Source organism: Petromyzon marinus, chromosome 36, assembly GCF_048934315.1.
Source record: "Petromyzon marinus isolate PM22_M1 ecotype Great Lakes invasive population chromosome 36, UKy_Petmar_22M1.pri1.0, whole genome shotgun sequence".
Classification (NCBI taxonomy): domain Eukaryota; kingdom Metazoa; phylum Chordata; class Hyperoartia; order Petromyzontiformes; family Petromyzontidae; genus Petromyzon; species Petromyzon marinus.
Window position 1 is genome coordinate 3,958,402 of NC_133702.1, and position 16,611 is coordinate 3,975,012.

The window sequence follows — 16,611 nt, forward strand, 5'->3', positions numbered from 1 at the left end:
AGCAACAACGGGTTATGCCGCATCTCGTCAGATCTCGGGAGCTCACCAGGGCTCAGCATGGGACGATGTTGTGATGGGCGCGATCACAATACGTTTGCGGGCAACGCAGCACGATCCATATAGTTGTACTACACTCCGATCGAACGTCTATGCTCCCCGCTGCCTTCGCCAACTCCGCAGGCACCGGCGCGAAGTATGGTCAAATAATTGGCCCCCACCTACGACTCGCACGAGATGGGAAAGGCCCTCGTCCAGCAGTGGATTGGCAATAATTTTTTGTGTATGCACGTGCATGCAGAGAGTGCGCGTGTCGTGGCCCGCGGGCGTGTGTACTTACAGAACGGGTTCAGATGGCCCTGAGTGATGGCAAATATGACGAGGGTGGTAGTGGTGACGATGACGTTCAGTGCAACGAGTGACTATAGTTGTAATGATAATGAGACGCAATGATTCGTGATGCTAAATGGAATATGACGGCGATGATGATGATGCTGTCGATGGTGAAACGTTATCAGACACACACAATCACTGAGCAGTGCTCTATATATGAATGGATGCGTTTGGTTCCAGACGGAATAAATCTGACATCGTAACGGCGAACTCTCCCCATCCCGTGATGTATGCGGCGTGAGACAGGAGGAGTGAATTAACATCGGCAGAATGGTGAGAACAAACAAACAAAAACAGGTTGTCGGGGCACAATTTGTTTAATGGATATAAGCTATTGGCATGTATCCCTTCGGCACGCACGCTGTGCAGTCAATACACGCGTGCCGCTGCTGTACGACAAACACATCGCTACTACTACAACAGCGAGGTACTGACTACTACACGAGACACAGACGACACATTCAAACGCAGCATGCACAAAGCCCTTTGTGTCAGACACCTACCTCGAATGGCGATGATGATATTGATATTTCTAAATGAGCCACTATCCGATATCGCAATAAGAGACGGTGACATGGTGTAATCTGCACGCGTGTATAATACGCATATTTGAATATTATCGTGTCTCTAAGAGTGTACTCATGCCTGTAAATAAGCTGTAATAAAAGCGACCCTACATGTGTGTCGCCCTATGTACGGTGCACGGGATGCTTTGACACTGTGCATCTCAGCCCTTGACAGCTTCCATTGCTGAATGTAATCATTACAATGCACTGGACATGAACTGATTATTATATATATACATACATAAACAGTACATCGATGTCGCAGAGCCATTAACATCTGGCCAAGTGACTCAGCGGATCCTCATCGAGAGATTGCGAGTTCAAATCCCCGGGTCGATAAAACGGGTACCACTTTGTGCGGAAGTCAACGGTGGGTGACCCGATGGAGTATCCACGCCCCCGTTCATCGGAATGTGGAATTTCCACCACTGGTTCAGGGGGCTGCAAACAGCAGATGAGCAACCAAGCACTCTGTGCTCATTTGAGCTTCAGGAAATCACGTGAACTTGACTTGTACTGAATGTTTAAGACGTGTGGACATATTACTATTAACATCGCAGTAATAGCGGTGGGTGTGTGAAGAAAGAATGAAGCCTATATATTGCACGACTTGTGCTGATTATACACACATGTGATTGTGATATATAATAGAGATTATCTTAATGGACGAATGCTATGTGTATATGCTAATGTGTAGGCGTATGTCAAGAATAGACATAATCCATGCACATCCATTTCATAATCCTCTATATGCACACTATACTTGAATAAAGATTATATTAGTCTCGGGATGTAAGTCTTTATCTATAAGCCAACATTTATATGCAGTTTGATTGAAAATGTTATACTATATATGTGTAATGATTTACATTACGATGATTACTTTCTCGATCACAAATATTACATTTCAGACATTTTTCTAACAACCGTGCAAACATGTTTTGTAGATTGTGTAAAAGCGTTTGAAGTGTGATTCGTACCAACGTGGTGAAGTATGGTTAAACAAACTCTACAACAAACACGGGCTTGGCTGTGGCTTTCATCCAGCAGTGGATCAACAAGAGGGTTGTACCAATCATGATAGTTTTAAATCATTAGAAGAATCATCATCACCTGCTCCATAGTTCATTACAAGCGTGGCTTAAATCTTGCATTGAGATTAAATCATGTACATTTATCTACACATATATATACATTTACACAGACGTGTGAACATATCTACAAGTACATAATATATTAAAACATTGCATCGGTTAGGATACCTTAGGAATCTAATCAAATTTAAATTATATTCCGTTCAAATGTACTGTCAATTAAATAGAAATTCTTGCAATTTAAATACATACTTCAATATTTGTGGGCCAAACACACACACATACAGACGTGTACATCAGTGTATGTACACGTGTGTAATGTCTCGACAATACACACTCATTCCGAACATTATAGATAGTGTACATCCTAATCTTTGATGTGCGTGTGTGTGTGTTTATCTCTCACTGAGAAAATTCCCATCGGCATACAAAGAATATCCGCGGGCCTGGTCATACACACACACGCGCGCGCACTTTCAATAGACTATTACTATTACTTTCTAGCGATTTCAGATTACTAAAACAAAATTGTCCTACGATTATCCGAATGCGAATATCCAACGGGCAGATAAACCAATATATATTCCCTTGGAAACTGGGTCGAGGGTTGAATGGAATATATATGCGTGGAAATAGACCGGAGTGACTCATATATTCGGCGAATAATTCTATAGGCGTATGTTTATACCGAGAAGTCCCTTATATTTATTGGACAAGCGAGCGAAATTTCACCCTGCCCTGACAACTATTGCTAACGGGCGTGGGTTGGGTTCGAGTCATTGAAGGGGGGCAACGTCAACGCCCCCGCCCGCGTCCGTCTTTGTATCACTCAATAAAAGATGAAGACAAAAGCGATCGGTGACGAATCGTGTTGTGAGATACCGGGTTGGCTGTGTGTGTGTGCGTGTCTGTGTGTGCGTGTCTATGTGTGTGTGTGTCTGTGTGTGTGTGCGTGTCTGTGTGTGCGTGTCTGTGTGTGTGTGTGCGTGTCTGTGTGTGTGTGTCTGTGTGTGTGTGTCTGTGTGTGTGTGTGTGCGAGAGAGAGAGTTTGCATTGGAAGTGAGAAGCGGTTAATGCTTTTTTCAGAGTCGCGCCGCTTTGCGAGCGACGATGAGCGACGCGATTCGCTGATGGTACCCGAATCCTCCCGATTATATCATCAGCACGTTCCGCAAAGTAAGACGCACCCCCACCACGCACGTGCGCTCCCGGAGCCAATAAAGGTTTAACGAATCTACCTACGACGACAAAGGCACACACACACACACTGACACGCACACACACAGACACGCACACACACACACACACAGACACGCACACACACACCGAATCCTAAAGCGCACCCCAGATTTTTTTTAACAATTAAAATACAGAGGGGGGGAAATGCGTCTTAATATTATCCGCAGAATACGGTACGTGCGATAATAATAATAATAATACAAAATTGCAAGCTCCTGCAGTCCGCTGTCGATGTTACGGAGCATAATTCATTATCATCAGCAGCAGCTAAAGATTCTGGCCGTTATGAACGTGTCTTTGTAATCGTCAAAGCCGTGTGTATTTTATTGCATCATGAACATTCCCTTATCTGTTTATTCATAATTTAAACGACAGTCACACCCGCCACCGTTTCAAAAATCGCCAGAATCGTCGTAATTATAATTTGATCAACATCAATATCATAACAGCAGATAATTCGTCGTTTTGATAATCATTATTATAATCGATTTACAATCTGCACACCGTGAGTATCGATTTGATATATCATCCCGATGATAACTTAACCGCCGTTATGATTACATAAATGATAATAGTTATACTCGACATGAATTCCTTCGTGATTTTTTTTCCAATCATCGACGTCATCGTCATCACAATTATAACATAATCAACATCAATATAGTTACGGTTTTTAACACTAATACCAATAATCATCGTCAATTACATTCTGACCATCATGAAAAACCAATACGCGTGTTATCACCATGCAGGTAATTTAACTCTCGCGTCAATATCATCACCGCCATTACACCGCACGCAGCCATCGCTCTGGCACGTTCCACTCACATCAGTTTGCCATCGTTATCTTTAACCAACGGTCGTGCATCCGCGTAGCGCAATTCACCATCATCGCCACCATCACTCCACCACACCATCATCACCACCATCACCCCCACCACCATCATCACCATCACCCCCTCACCACCATCATCACCCTCACCACCATCATCGACATGATCACCCCACACCACCATCATCCACCATGACCCCACACCACCATCATCACCACCATCACCCCACACCACCATCACTCCACACCACCATCATCACCACCATCGCCCACCACCACCATCACCCCCCACCACCATCATCATCACCACCACCCCCACCACCATCATCACCACCATCACCCCCACCACCATCATCACCACCATCACCCATCACCATCATCATCACCATCGCCCCCCACCACCATCACCGCCACCATCACACGCCCACCATCGCAGGCTCGCTCAAAGCGGCTGCGTGTGATATCTCGAAGCCACCCTACTCCCTCCCTCCATGTACTCACGGTAGCCCACGAGACATCGAATCTTCCTCCTCCTCCATCTCCTCCATCTCCTCCTCCACCCCCTCGCCTATCTCCCTGTCTCTCTCTCTCCCCCTCGACCCGCCTCGCAATCCCGGATCTAAATCCCCGTGTCCCGAATCGCAACCACCCCCTGGCTCGCTACAAGATCGAGATAACAAGAAGATACAACGTCACAATCAGCCTTGATCAATCCACTGCTGGATGGCGGCGCCATCTCTCTCTCTCTCTCTCTCGAGGCTGTGATGTAATTAATGCACGCGGACACGGCGGGCCGATTTAATCGCTCCATCTCCTCCCCATCGAAGGTCCTCTCCGACGCGTCCCGTCCCATTCGCTGCACGCACACGCACGCACAAAAAAACCGAATCAATGTTCATCCTCACGTCAACAGTCCACTGCTGGATTAAGGCCTCCGCTATGTGGTGTTGTGGGGGACGGAGCAGTGCGGGGGGGGGTTGAGGAGGGGGAGGGGTCCTTGACCATACTTCACCACGCAGGTCAGTGCGTGTGCGTGATGTCGGGAAGCACGACCCCCGATGGTACTGGTCGTGGCCGGGAATTGCAACGCTGATCGGCGGGTTAATTACGCGCAGTGCGCTAACCACTCCGCCACCGCGCCCGTCACCCCCTCGCCCCCAACCCCTTGCCCCCCCCCCCCCTCGCCCAACATTATAAACGTGTTAAATAAGATCCAGACTGTCTCGCTCCGCGAGCTTATTTAACGAATGTAGCTATAGGAGCGTGGAGAGATGGCTGGCAGCAGCCGCGGGCACGAGGCAATGTTGTGAGATAGAGCTGTAATTTAACATCGCAGTGATGAGCAAGTCACCCACCCACCGTTACTCTCTCCTCCGTTGTTTAATCAGCGCGCGCACTGCTCGTTCATTCACGCGCTATCTAATTCCCTGTTCCATTACATGCGATTGTTTTCTCTCTCTCTTTTTGATGCGTAATAACCGTATTAATTTTTTACTGCCTCCCCCCCCCCCCGTCCCGTCCCGTAACTTTACAACAACAAAAATGATTTGGAGTAAATTATTTGCAATGCGTTAGGGTTATAAAGGGCACCACGGTGGAAAGATGTTAACTACCTCGCCTGGTATACAGGAGGTCGTGGGTTCTATCCACACCGCAACGTCTGTATATAAACGAAGTTTGAATGTCTCTCTCCCCGTGGTTGCGTGGATTTTTTTTCCCCAGGTCCTCCGGTGTTTCCCTCCACATTATAAACGTGCGTTTAGAGTATTTGGCTGCTATAAAATTTCCACACGATGATAAGCCACTTCTCGTTCAGCTTTCGTTTGTGATAGCCAGGTCGCTTTTGAAAAAGAGCCACATAGCTCAGTGGGCCTTACCTGGTAAAATAAAACAAAAATGGTTTAGTTTAATAATGTCTGGGGATCGTTAACGTCCACTATGAGCAAAGCAGATGGCGCAAAGTGTCATCACGGTTTTTGCACCCGCAGTATTAACCAGGGCGGATACCGGATTGGAATCCGCCAACCTCTGCAACGTCCAGCGAACGCGCCGCCGCTGGCCATGTTACCTCTTCAGGTGTTGCCTGGCACACGTCAGGTAGGGTACTCATTTATTTGAGGCTGAGTCTACCTAGGGGAGGACCATGACATTCAGATACCACTTGCTACTGGCGTGCATCGTGGTCTGGTATTTAACCCAGGTCCCAGGGTGATCAAATAAAATCAACCTCCGTTTCGCATCTCCACGTACAAAGCAAAATGTCGTGTAACCTGTCGGCAGCATTCCGGACGTAGATTAACCCACAGCGTTTGTTCAAGCAGATTCTGGAGCAGTTTCAACCTTCTGGGTGTCATCAGCAGGGACGGCCTTGATATACAAATGCCGCTGGTTTACCAGATGTCATTGGTGAGATCACTCCGTTGTCTGGACGGAAAATAACAACAACAATGACGACGACGATAGTGTACCGTACTCATCACGAATTCTCCGTTATATATCTCAACATGAAATAAGGTTATGAGGTAGTCTATCGGCCTATCAGCCTTCCAGGCTGATGTGAACCTGCAACAGATTGGAGGAAGTGCTGTTAGCGAACACTTCGTTATCGAAACGTACACAAAAAAAAGACAATGATCCCCCGTATAGCCTTTTCACAGATTGCAGGAGCAAGTGCTGTTAACGAGTAGCAGCAACACCGATGAAGGCCGGCACGGTACACGAGTGGGGTGGATGGCCAGCACCACGCCCGGCCGCCTTTGTCTCCCTAGTTGCGACACACGCAAAACAAAGACAAAGGTCCCCCGTGTAGCCTTAACAGACTGTTGGGGCAAGTGCTGTTAGCGAGCATCTATGAAGGCCGGCACGGTACATGAGGGGGGTGGGGGAAATCTGGCTAGCACCACTCCCAACCGCCTTTGGCTCCCCAGTAGCGATGTTGACACACCACACCAGGTACTCATTTGAGGCTGAGTCGACCTGGGGGAGGTATCAGAAACAGTTGGCGTTGTCCGTGTGCGGGATTCCAACTCGACCTCACCCACACACACAAAGACATAGACACACACACATCTGCAGGCATTGGAATAATAATAACGGTTCGCTGGTGTCACAGGGGTTCAATTCTCTCCTCCCGGCAGAGAATTGAGGCTGGGCCCGAGACACGCGAGGAGTCGCTTCATGCAAATGAGTCGGAGAAAGGTTATGAAAATGCAAATATGAGGAAGGTGAGGGACGCCCCCCCCCCCGCCCCCCCCCCCTCTCCGATTGTCATGGGGTGGGTGGCTGCTGCTGCTGCTGCTGATGATGATGATGGTGGTGGTGATGATGATTTGGTATGCAGATGGCGAGCGCACGCGTACGGAGGAGAGCGTCAGGATCGAGAGCTCGATCTGCTTGCTCTGCTGCCAATCTCTCTGCTGGATATTGTGGCAAATGCCCCGTAGAGTTCTCCCCCGAAGTTGTCGTCGATCCTGTCTCTCCCTCTCTCACGTGCTCTCTCACACACTTTCTGTCTCTCTCTCTCTCTCATTATCTCCCTATACATGTCTATACAGGAGACTCTTGAATATCGCGGGGGCAACGTTCTTGGAAAGTGGCGCAAATTTTAAACCCGCGATATTCGAGGGTCTTCTGTATATCTCGCATGCGCTTTATGTCATATGTTTTTTTTTAGATCTCCATCTCATTCACCTGGTCCCCCCTCTCTCAGGCTATGCTACATTCGCATTCTGGTCTCTGTGGCTCTGGGAGGTCCGTTGAACTTTGGCTGCAAAAGTTCGTGGCAGAGTACAATGTCACGACACACCCGGGAGCGAAAGGGGCGACTTGGCTCGGACCTCACGCGGCAAGAGGGCCCCACAGCAGGGTCTGTGGATGGCGGAATGAGGCGGGGTGGGTGGGGGGTGCACACAAGTGGCGTTCTGCCCGGAGCCTCCCAACAGCTCTGGGCTTCCCTCCACACCACGTGGACAAACGCGACCCACATCGCAAACGACGACACAGATACGCCCTCGATCACGGGAGCCATTTTTTTTCATTAAAAAAAAAAACATGTTTTTATTCTTTTCGGTCTACAAACTCGATTTTTCAAGAGCCGCCAATTGAATGTAAATAGGAGACGGCGCTTCATTGATGACGTCGTCGCGAAGCGGTCTTTAAAGAGCCGCGTGTGACTGCGCGGCCATGGAGCAGGCATCAGTCTCGCCTGTCACGCAAAATTATTCTCCATCTCTCTCAACGGCTGATACGAACCGATGTGGCAAGTCGCGGATTGTTAGCGCTGCACCTCTTAAAGTCGGCAACGGCGCGCCTTTGTCTTCCCGGCATCGACGCGTCTACTACGGCTTCAAGTAACGTGACATAGTGGCCTGGATTCGAACTCTGCTCGCAGAGGGTCGCAGCTGAGTCAATTTTCACGAGGCGCGAGCGCACATTCACACACAAAGATCCCCCGTATTTTAATTAACATAATTCTGGGGCAAGTGCGGTTAGCGAGCACTTATGAAGGCGGTGCGGTACACCAGGGAGTGGGTGAGCCACCACCACGCCCGGTACTCATTTGAGGCTGAGCCCACCTTGGGGGAGAGGCCCAGGAATGATTCAGATGATCGTCTCTGGTGTTGGCCGCGAACGGGATTCGAACTCGGTTCGTCGGGTTCATAGAGCACCGCGTTGAGCATTACACCACCGCTCTCCACGGACACGCACACAGACAGCTCTGCAATGTGCAGCCCTCTTGTCAATCCACCGCTGGATGAACAGCTTCCAACGGCGTACGGGATATGGGGTCGGCTATTTGACCATACTTGACTGCGCCGGTCAATGCGGGTTTGGTGCCGGTTGGTTCAACGCGGAGGTCAACATAGTCGCCGGGGAGGAGTGCAGCGCAACAGCGGACGTAGTTGCACTGCCCTCAACGTAGCCCTCTACGCAGCAAGACGTCTTACCAACAACCAGCCTCACGCACTTGCAGGGGCGCACCGCGCCATTCACAGCACGATGCCAGGCTCAGGCCTGCTTAGCTCTGCCTCGGCAGGGGTGGTGGAGGTGGTGGACACTGCCCAGGCGATCAGTGGCTCCCGTCACAGTCGATGTGCAGTTACACGTCATAGCGCACGTGGCCCGTCATACCGAGCGCTCGATGATCATCGGGTCATCGCAAAAACCCCACACACACATCTCACTCTCTCTCTCGCTCGCTATACTTTAGCTAGAACGAATATATATATATATTTTTAAGGGAGGGATAGATGGAGGTGGGGGTTGGCTTCAGTTTCTGAACCGCCACGCACGGATCGCCATCTCCGGGTCGTGGCGCTTTCGTTGTCTAAAGACGAAGACAAAAGACTCCCACCGCGTAGCCGTAACGGGCTGCTGTTGGGGGAGCAAGAGCTGTTAGCGAGCACCCACGAAGGCCGAAACGGCACACGGAAAGGATGGGTGGCCAGCACCACGCCCAAACGCCTGTGTCTCCCCAGTGACGATGTATACACACCGCACCAGGTTCTCACTTGAGGCTGCGTCGACCTAGGGGATGCCCAGGACCGGTTCAGATAATCGTCACCGGTGGTGTTGGTGGCCGTGAGCGGGAATCGAACCCGGGTCGCGTCGGGTTCGTAGCGCAGCGCGCTAACCGTCGCACCACCTCTCCCCATGACCAGCACCACCACGCCCGTATTCATAAACACACACACCACGCAGCAACAACATCAACAACAACAACATTTATTTATCTCGGTAAAAACTCTATCTCATTTCGTCATCTCCCGCGGCGGGTTCCATTCTCAACATCTCGCTCTCATCATATCGTATTATTATATATTCTCTCTGTGTGCATGTGTGCGTCTCTCTCTTCTCTCTCTCCACTGACACACACACTCCCCCTCTCTACCATCTTAACCCAACATCTTCCCTCTCTCTCACGCTCCAATTTCTCTGCATCTTCCCGCACCCCGCCCCTGATCTCTCTCCTACCTCCGTCTCTCCCACTCCCCTCCCCTACTCTCCCTTCAGCTCGCATTTGCATCTGATCAGGCTGGGGAGGAGGAGGAGGCTGGCGGGTTTTTCTGTCATATAAATCAGCCCGGGGAAAGGCAAGGCCATCCATGCACGGCGCCCGGCGCGATAATCTGCGGGCTCCCGATAAGGGGCAACGCGAACCCGCAGCCAATTTCCATTCCTCCCAGTGCCTTTGTTAGTCGCCTATAGTGACGTGGGTGCCGGGCCGAGGCGAGAGATAAGGCAGGCAATTTATTATCTGCACCCCCCCTACCCTCCCCCCCATCCCCTCCCATCGCCCCCCCCACACCGCCACCACCATCCACCACCCACTACTACCCTCCCGTATTCTGTCTCTCTCTCTCACTCGTTCGTCCCTCTCCCAATACGCTCACTTGTGCTCCGCTCTCTCGTCTCTCTCTCTCTCTCCCACCCCACACTCGCGATTATCTATATATAAGGTCTCGTAAAATCTCCCACGGAACTCTCACTCCCCGCCCCCCCTCCTCATCTCCCACCCACCCCATCCAACCCACCACCATCACCGCCACATTCTCCCCTCCTCCCCATCCCCTCCTCCTCCCCCTCCACCTCCTTCCACCCTCCCCATGTCACCCGCATGTGTAATGAATAAAGCAATTCATAACTCGGACTGCGAGGCGAAACGAGAAAAGTACAAAGTCGATATTTTGAAGATATATGGTGATGGTATTTGTTCAAAGAAAACACTGGCCTGTAGATTCTGATGATTTCCCATTCCTCCCGTGTCGCGCATATATATAGAGAGAGGGAGCGAGAGAGCGAGAGAGAGAGTCCAGGCTTTGAGTGCAACGCGACACACATGCTAATGCAGCACAGAGACACCACACAAAGACAAAGATCCCCCGTCTAGCCTGTACCAGACTGTTGGGGCAAGTGCTGTTAGCGAGTGGTACCGATGAAGGCCGCCACGGCGCACGAAGGGGTTGGGTGGTCAGCACCGCGCACCGACCGCCTTTGTCTCCCCAGCGGCGATGTTTAATACACACCGCACCAGGTACTCATTTGAGGCTGAGTCGACGTAGGGCAGGTCGTCCGTCGCACAACACCCTCCGCGTGTCTTTCTTTCGCGTTTTTGCCCAACGATATTCTCCGCGCCAAACAAGCGAGAGGTCTAAATTTTGATTTAGAGCTTTCGTGACTGCAGGGAGTCGTATTCTTGGTTCTTTTACGGTAAAGTCACGTAGAAGGGAAACAATAAAATAATAAAAATATAAAACAATAAAATTCTCACGACGTTTCGACTGCAACACAAGCATTCATCATCAGGTGTGAAAACCACACAGCAAGAAAATTTGAAAAAAGAATATAAGCGGGAGGTCGTTTCATGCGGTTGCGGTGATGAGTAAAACTCCATCCAGATTGGAATAATGCTCGATAAGCCCTCATGAAAGTGTCAGTAAGCTTCTCGCTCGGCAATATAAACCGGGAATTCGCAGGCTAAATGCTCCGGCATAATATCATAACTGCATTATTTTAAGACCCGATGCACAAGCCCAACTCCCTGTGTTGTTTAATCCATGCCTTGACGCGGTCATATTTGCTGCTCATCTGCACGCGATGTTTGCTAACGCGAATTGTGCGCGCGTGTGCAATTAGCCATGAGAGCCCATTGCATATTGGCAGGCTTTTTTCGTAACACAGTTGTGTCATACAGTTACTGTGAATGCGACAATGGGAAATATGTGTGCGCCTGGCAATTCATTGTTCCGCATGTGGTATCTTGCAAAATATTGCAATGAATTACATTGGGCTCACGAACACTTACAGAGCATATATATGTGTGTGTGTGCAGATGTGTGTGTGTATATATACACACACGTAGGTCGAGCCACTGGGGAGACAAAGGCGGTCGGGCGTGGTTCTGGCCATCCACCCCCTCTCATGTGCCGTTCCGGCCTTCACTGGTGCTCGCCAACAGCACTTGACGCAACAGTCTGTTACAGGCTACACGGGGGATCTTTGTCTGTGTACACGTCCATTCCCTTTTGACGATCCACTGCTGGATGAGGGTCTCGCACGCGCGGGGTGCGGCACATGGGGGTTATTCGAGCATACTTCACCGCGCTGGTCAGTGCAGATGTAGAGAAGAGAGTCGTTTGGGAATAGCCCAGGACAGCGATCGTTCTTGATGCACTGCCCTCTGCTGGTAACTGCCGCGAAGCAGCCTATAGCACCTATTACGCTCGGCGGTCAACCGTCGGGGCACTATTCAGGCTCAAAAACTCCTGCTGAGCTTCCGAGATCTGACGAAGTTCAGGGGTATTCGGGTTGCTTGCGTCACAGTATAATAATTCGCATGGGGTGGTTTTTTTCTCCCTCCAGGACAGCCTTACTGAGCCTCAAAACGATGTGGCGGGAGGCTCTCTGCTACATTGGGATGTTGTGGCCAAACCAGCGATGTTGTGGCCAAACCAACGAAGAGAGTTCCACTGCCACGCGAGAGGAAACCAGAGGCGCTCAGGCGTCTCCTGGTAACGCCTTGCGGGCCCGGTGTGCTGACGGTCACCCACGTAGCAGGGATGATCGGCGTAAGGCACTACCACTAGTCTACAAGGTCACACCTATCCACAATAATCAGATTTTTGTGTGTTTTCATTTGTTGTCCTTCCCCGCACCTCCGATTAGCACGGCTGGCTACGTACGGTGCGAACGAAGTTCCACATACATACATTCAAGCCAGCATAGCTCACGAGATCTGATGAGATCGGTCGCCTTCCTGGTCGGGGTTTTGTTTTGTTCATAGGCAAAAACAAATAAATTCCGCTGTACCTCGAAAAATTCCGTTATGCATGCAGGAGGACACCACTCATAGCTCCGCGCAGAGATGTGAAAGCATCCTACTTGCTGCACTGCCATCTGCCGGCCATCCCGTAGCCCGGCGGCCTTTGAAGACTCCCAAATGCCGACGTGATCCGCCAACCCTCTCTTCCCGAAGCGCTCCATCACAGACTTAACGTGACCGCTTCTCTGGCAGGTTCGACAGACACGCCGGACACGCAAACAAAAAAAACCCCAGGGGCCTTCATTTCCCGCTGAGTACTGATTCGGATCGCCGATAGACTGGCGTGGGCAAGTGGCTGGGAGTCACGGGGTCCCATGGATGTGGTGTGCCGGGTACGGACAATTTATTTTCCGGGGTTCGTGACAGACCTGGCTGTAATTCAGCCTTGCGCACACCCACACATGCGCACACCCACACACCCAGTGATTGGTTTCAGTGGGGAACAGTCCAGAACGCTTCTCCGGTAACAATTTAGGCACGACACATACATCTCACCGTGCAATTATTGTGGTCATGATGTTTACGAAGCCGTTCAGAGGATTGTAGTTGTAAAGAATATCGGGTACCATAATATAGGATTATTTTGGATAGGCGTAACTTTGTACTCTAGTGGTAGTGCCTTACACCTATAATCGCTGCTCCAAGCCAGCCTAGCAGGGTTCCACAAAATATCGAGTGAGAAATTCATCTCAGCGCAGGACAATCATGACGAACACAGCGTGGAAGAGTTGCACAATGATGATGGTGCAGCGAACACTCAGCAGATTATTTGGTGATGCTGCTGCTGCGTTGGCGATGATGCATAAACACAATTAACGAATAAAACCAAACACAACGCATCCGTCAATAGCAGTGCCTTAACTGAAAATAAACAATAGATGACGTTTCAGGCATTCACCCTTTTTCATTTGATGTGCTTTCAGGAAGGGCCTTTCATTGCTTTGAAGCGTCGCCTCTTGTATATATGTGTTTACTCTTTTAAAGCCACGTAGTGTTATTAACCAAAATGTGCGCGAGCTCAAGAGATTTGGCGCTGCCTTCGATAGCCGACTACGTGCAACGTGTACGCGTGTTCTTTACATAAATAAGAGGTCCGACTCTCTTCTCTCAGTATAAATATCCAGTCGTGCCCCCTCCCCTCTCTCTCTCTGTCTCCCTCTCTCTCTCTCGTGCGGCCGAGCCTCGCTTAAATCTGTTTTGTCTCCGTCCCAAACCGCTGCGTTACGCGGCCCCTGGCTAATGAACGGGCACCACTGCCGACTCAACCCGCGAGCTCCGTGGTATTCCCTCCTCGCGTTAATCCGCATGTCTCTCTTTTTCTGTGCGCGTGTGCGTCTGTGTGTGTACGGTGTATTGTGGTGTGTGGAGAGCGGTGGCGCAGTGGTTAGCGCGCTGCACTAGGAACCTGGTGACCGATGCGAGTTTGTTTCCAGCTCAAAGGCCAACAACACCAGTGCCGATTATATGAATCGGTCCTGGGCCTGGCCTAGCTCGACTCAGCCTCAAATGGGTACCTGGTACGGTGTGTAAACATCGCCACTAGGGAGACAAAGGTGGCCGGGTGTGGTGCCTGTCACCCACCCCATTGTGTGCCGTGCCGACCTTTATAGGTGCTACTCGCGAACAGCACTTGCCCCAACAGTTTGTGAAGGCTATACGGGGGATATTTGTCTTTGTGTGAAAGGGATGTCCTCTGGCCCATACACTAATTAACATATTCTCTCATCACATACTTCGAGATGCTTTTCATGGCTGTACAGGAGGAATTTCCATCTTGTACAGCAGATGCAACGGGAGGCTGATTGAAACCCGGGTGTGGTCAAAGGATGGCTTCCGAATGGCAAACCATATAATGTACGCTGATGGATATTGTAATTGCTGCTCACTCTGAGGAGTTGGAGACTCTAATGCTGAACCTGGTGAGTGCGACTAAGATATGGGGGCCTTACCATCAGCCCTACAAAAAACCGAATCGCCAGCAAGGGCATTTTGTGTCATCATATATATTCAACCCCCTCCACTCCCCATGAGTGATAGAGCAATTATAGAGAGAGTGGAGAAGTATCTGTACCTGGGCAGTCTGCTTTATGATCACCTCCGGTTTGGTAGCGGAGGTTTTACTCCGAATCAGTCGCGCGGCATTATCTTTTAATCAGCTGTGTAAGTAACACTGTATGGAAGATACCTGGCCCATCGCTCCATACAAAGACCCGTTTATTCTCGGCCACAGTTATGCCCTCCCTTCCATACATGATTACGAAACGTTGACATCTTTCAAGGAAACATCTGCACCGGTTTGAAACATTCAATCTGGCTTGCCTTCGATCCATGGTAGGTGTAACCAGACTGCATTTCGTGAGGAACTCACAGATCCTTGACAGAGCAGGACACATTAGCATTAGTGAGCTCCTCCGACAGGCGAAGCTGCGTTGGCTGGGTAATGTAGCCTGCATGCCCAGCCACCCGAGTTCGATTCCCGCTCACGGTCAACACCAGTGACGATCATTTGAACCGGCCCTGGGCCTCACTTAGGTCGACTGAGCCTCAAATAAGTTCCAAGTACGATATGTAAACATAGCCAGGGGGGATACAAAGGCGGCTAGGCGTGGTACTGGTCACCCACCCCCTCGTATGCCGTCCTGGCCTTTACATGTGCTCGCGAACAGCACTTGCCCCAACACTATGTTCAGGCTGTAAGGGGGATCATTGTCTTTGCATTAAACGTCGCACACACACACGCGTCTTTGTGCATTGTGTGTGCTATGTGTCTGTGCGTGTGGGAATGTGCATGTGTTTACACAGTATACGTGTGTGTTTATATGCCCGTTTCTGTGTATATACTACGTGTATTTGTGTGCATGTACACATCTGTGCATGCTTATAGGTGTGTGTTTCTATATATGTGTGTATGTATGTAGGCGAGTGTATACACACGTGTGTGTGTATATGCATGTACGTATACCTGCGTATATATATTCCCGACCTCTGCTGACCGTGTTGATGTGAATGTCTTTGAGTGTCGTGCCGGCCTTAAAAGGTGCTCTCACATAGCACACGCACTTGCCCAACAGTGTGATATTTGGCTATACACGGGGAACCGTTGCCGTGGTAAATATCGGCAATTATATTATCAGAGGTCGTGTGCTAAGCGCATTTCGGCATACACAGATCGTGTGTGCATCACGCAGAGATTAATTTGATTTATCTTAACGCAGCCCCACATCTAAGGGTCCATGGGTCACTGCGGTTTGGTCGGTACCACCTGGAGTGACAAATACTACAACTATTTACCATGGACAGTGTCCACCACGGGTAGTAATTACCAAGGGCAGTGTCCACCACGGGTAGTATTTACCAAGGGCAGTGTCCACCACGGGTAGTATTTACCATGGGCAGTGTCCACCACGGGTAGTATTTACCATGGGCAGTGTCCACCACGGGTAGTATTTACCAAGGGCAGTGTCCACCACGGGTAGTATTTACCATGGGCAGTGTCCACCACGGGTTGTATTCACCATGGGCAATGTCCACCACGGGTAGTATTTACCATGGGCAGTGTCCACCACGGGTAGTATTTACCATGGGCAATGTCCACCACGGGTAGTATTTACCATGGGCAATGTCCACCACGGGTAGTATTTACCATGGGCAGTGTCCACCACGGGTAGT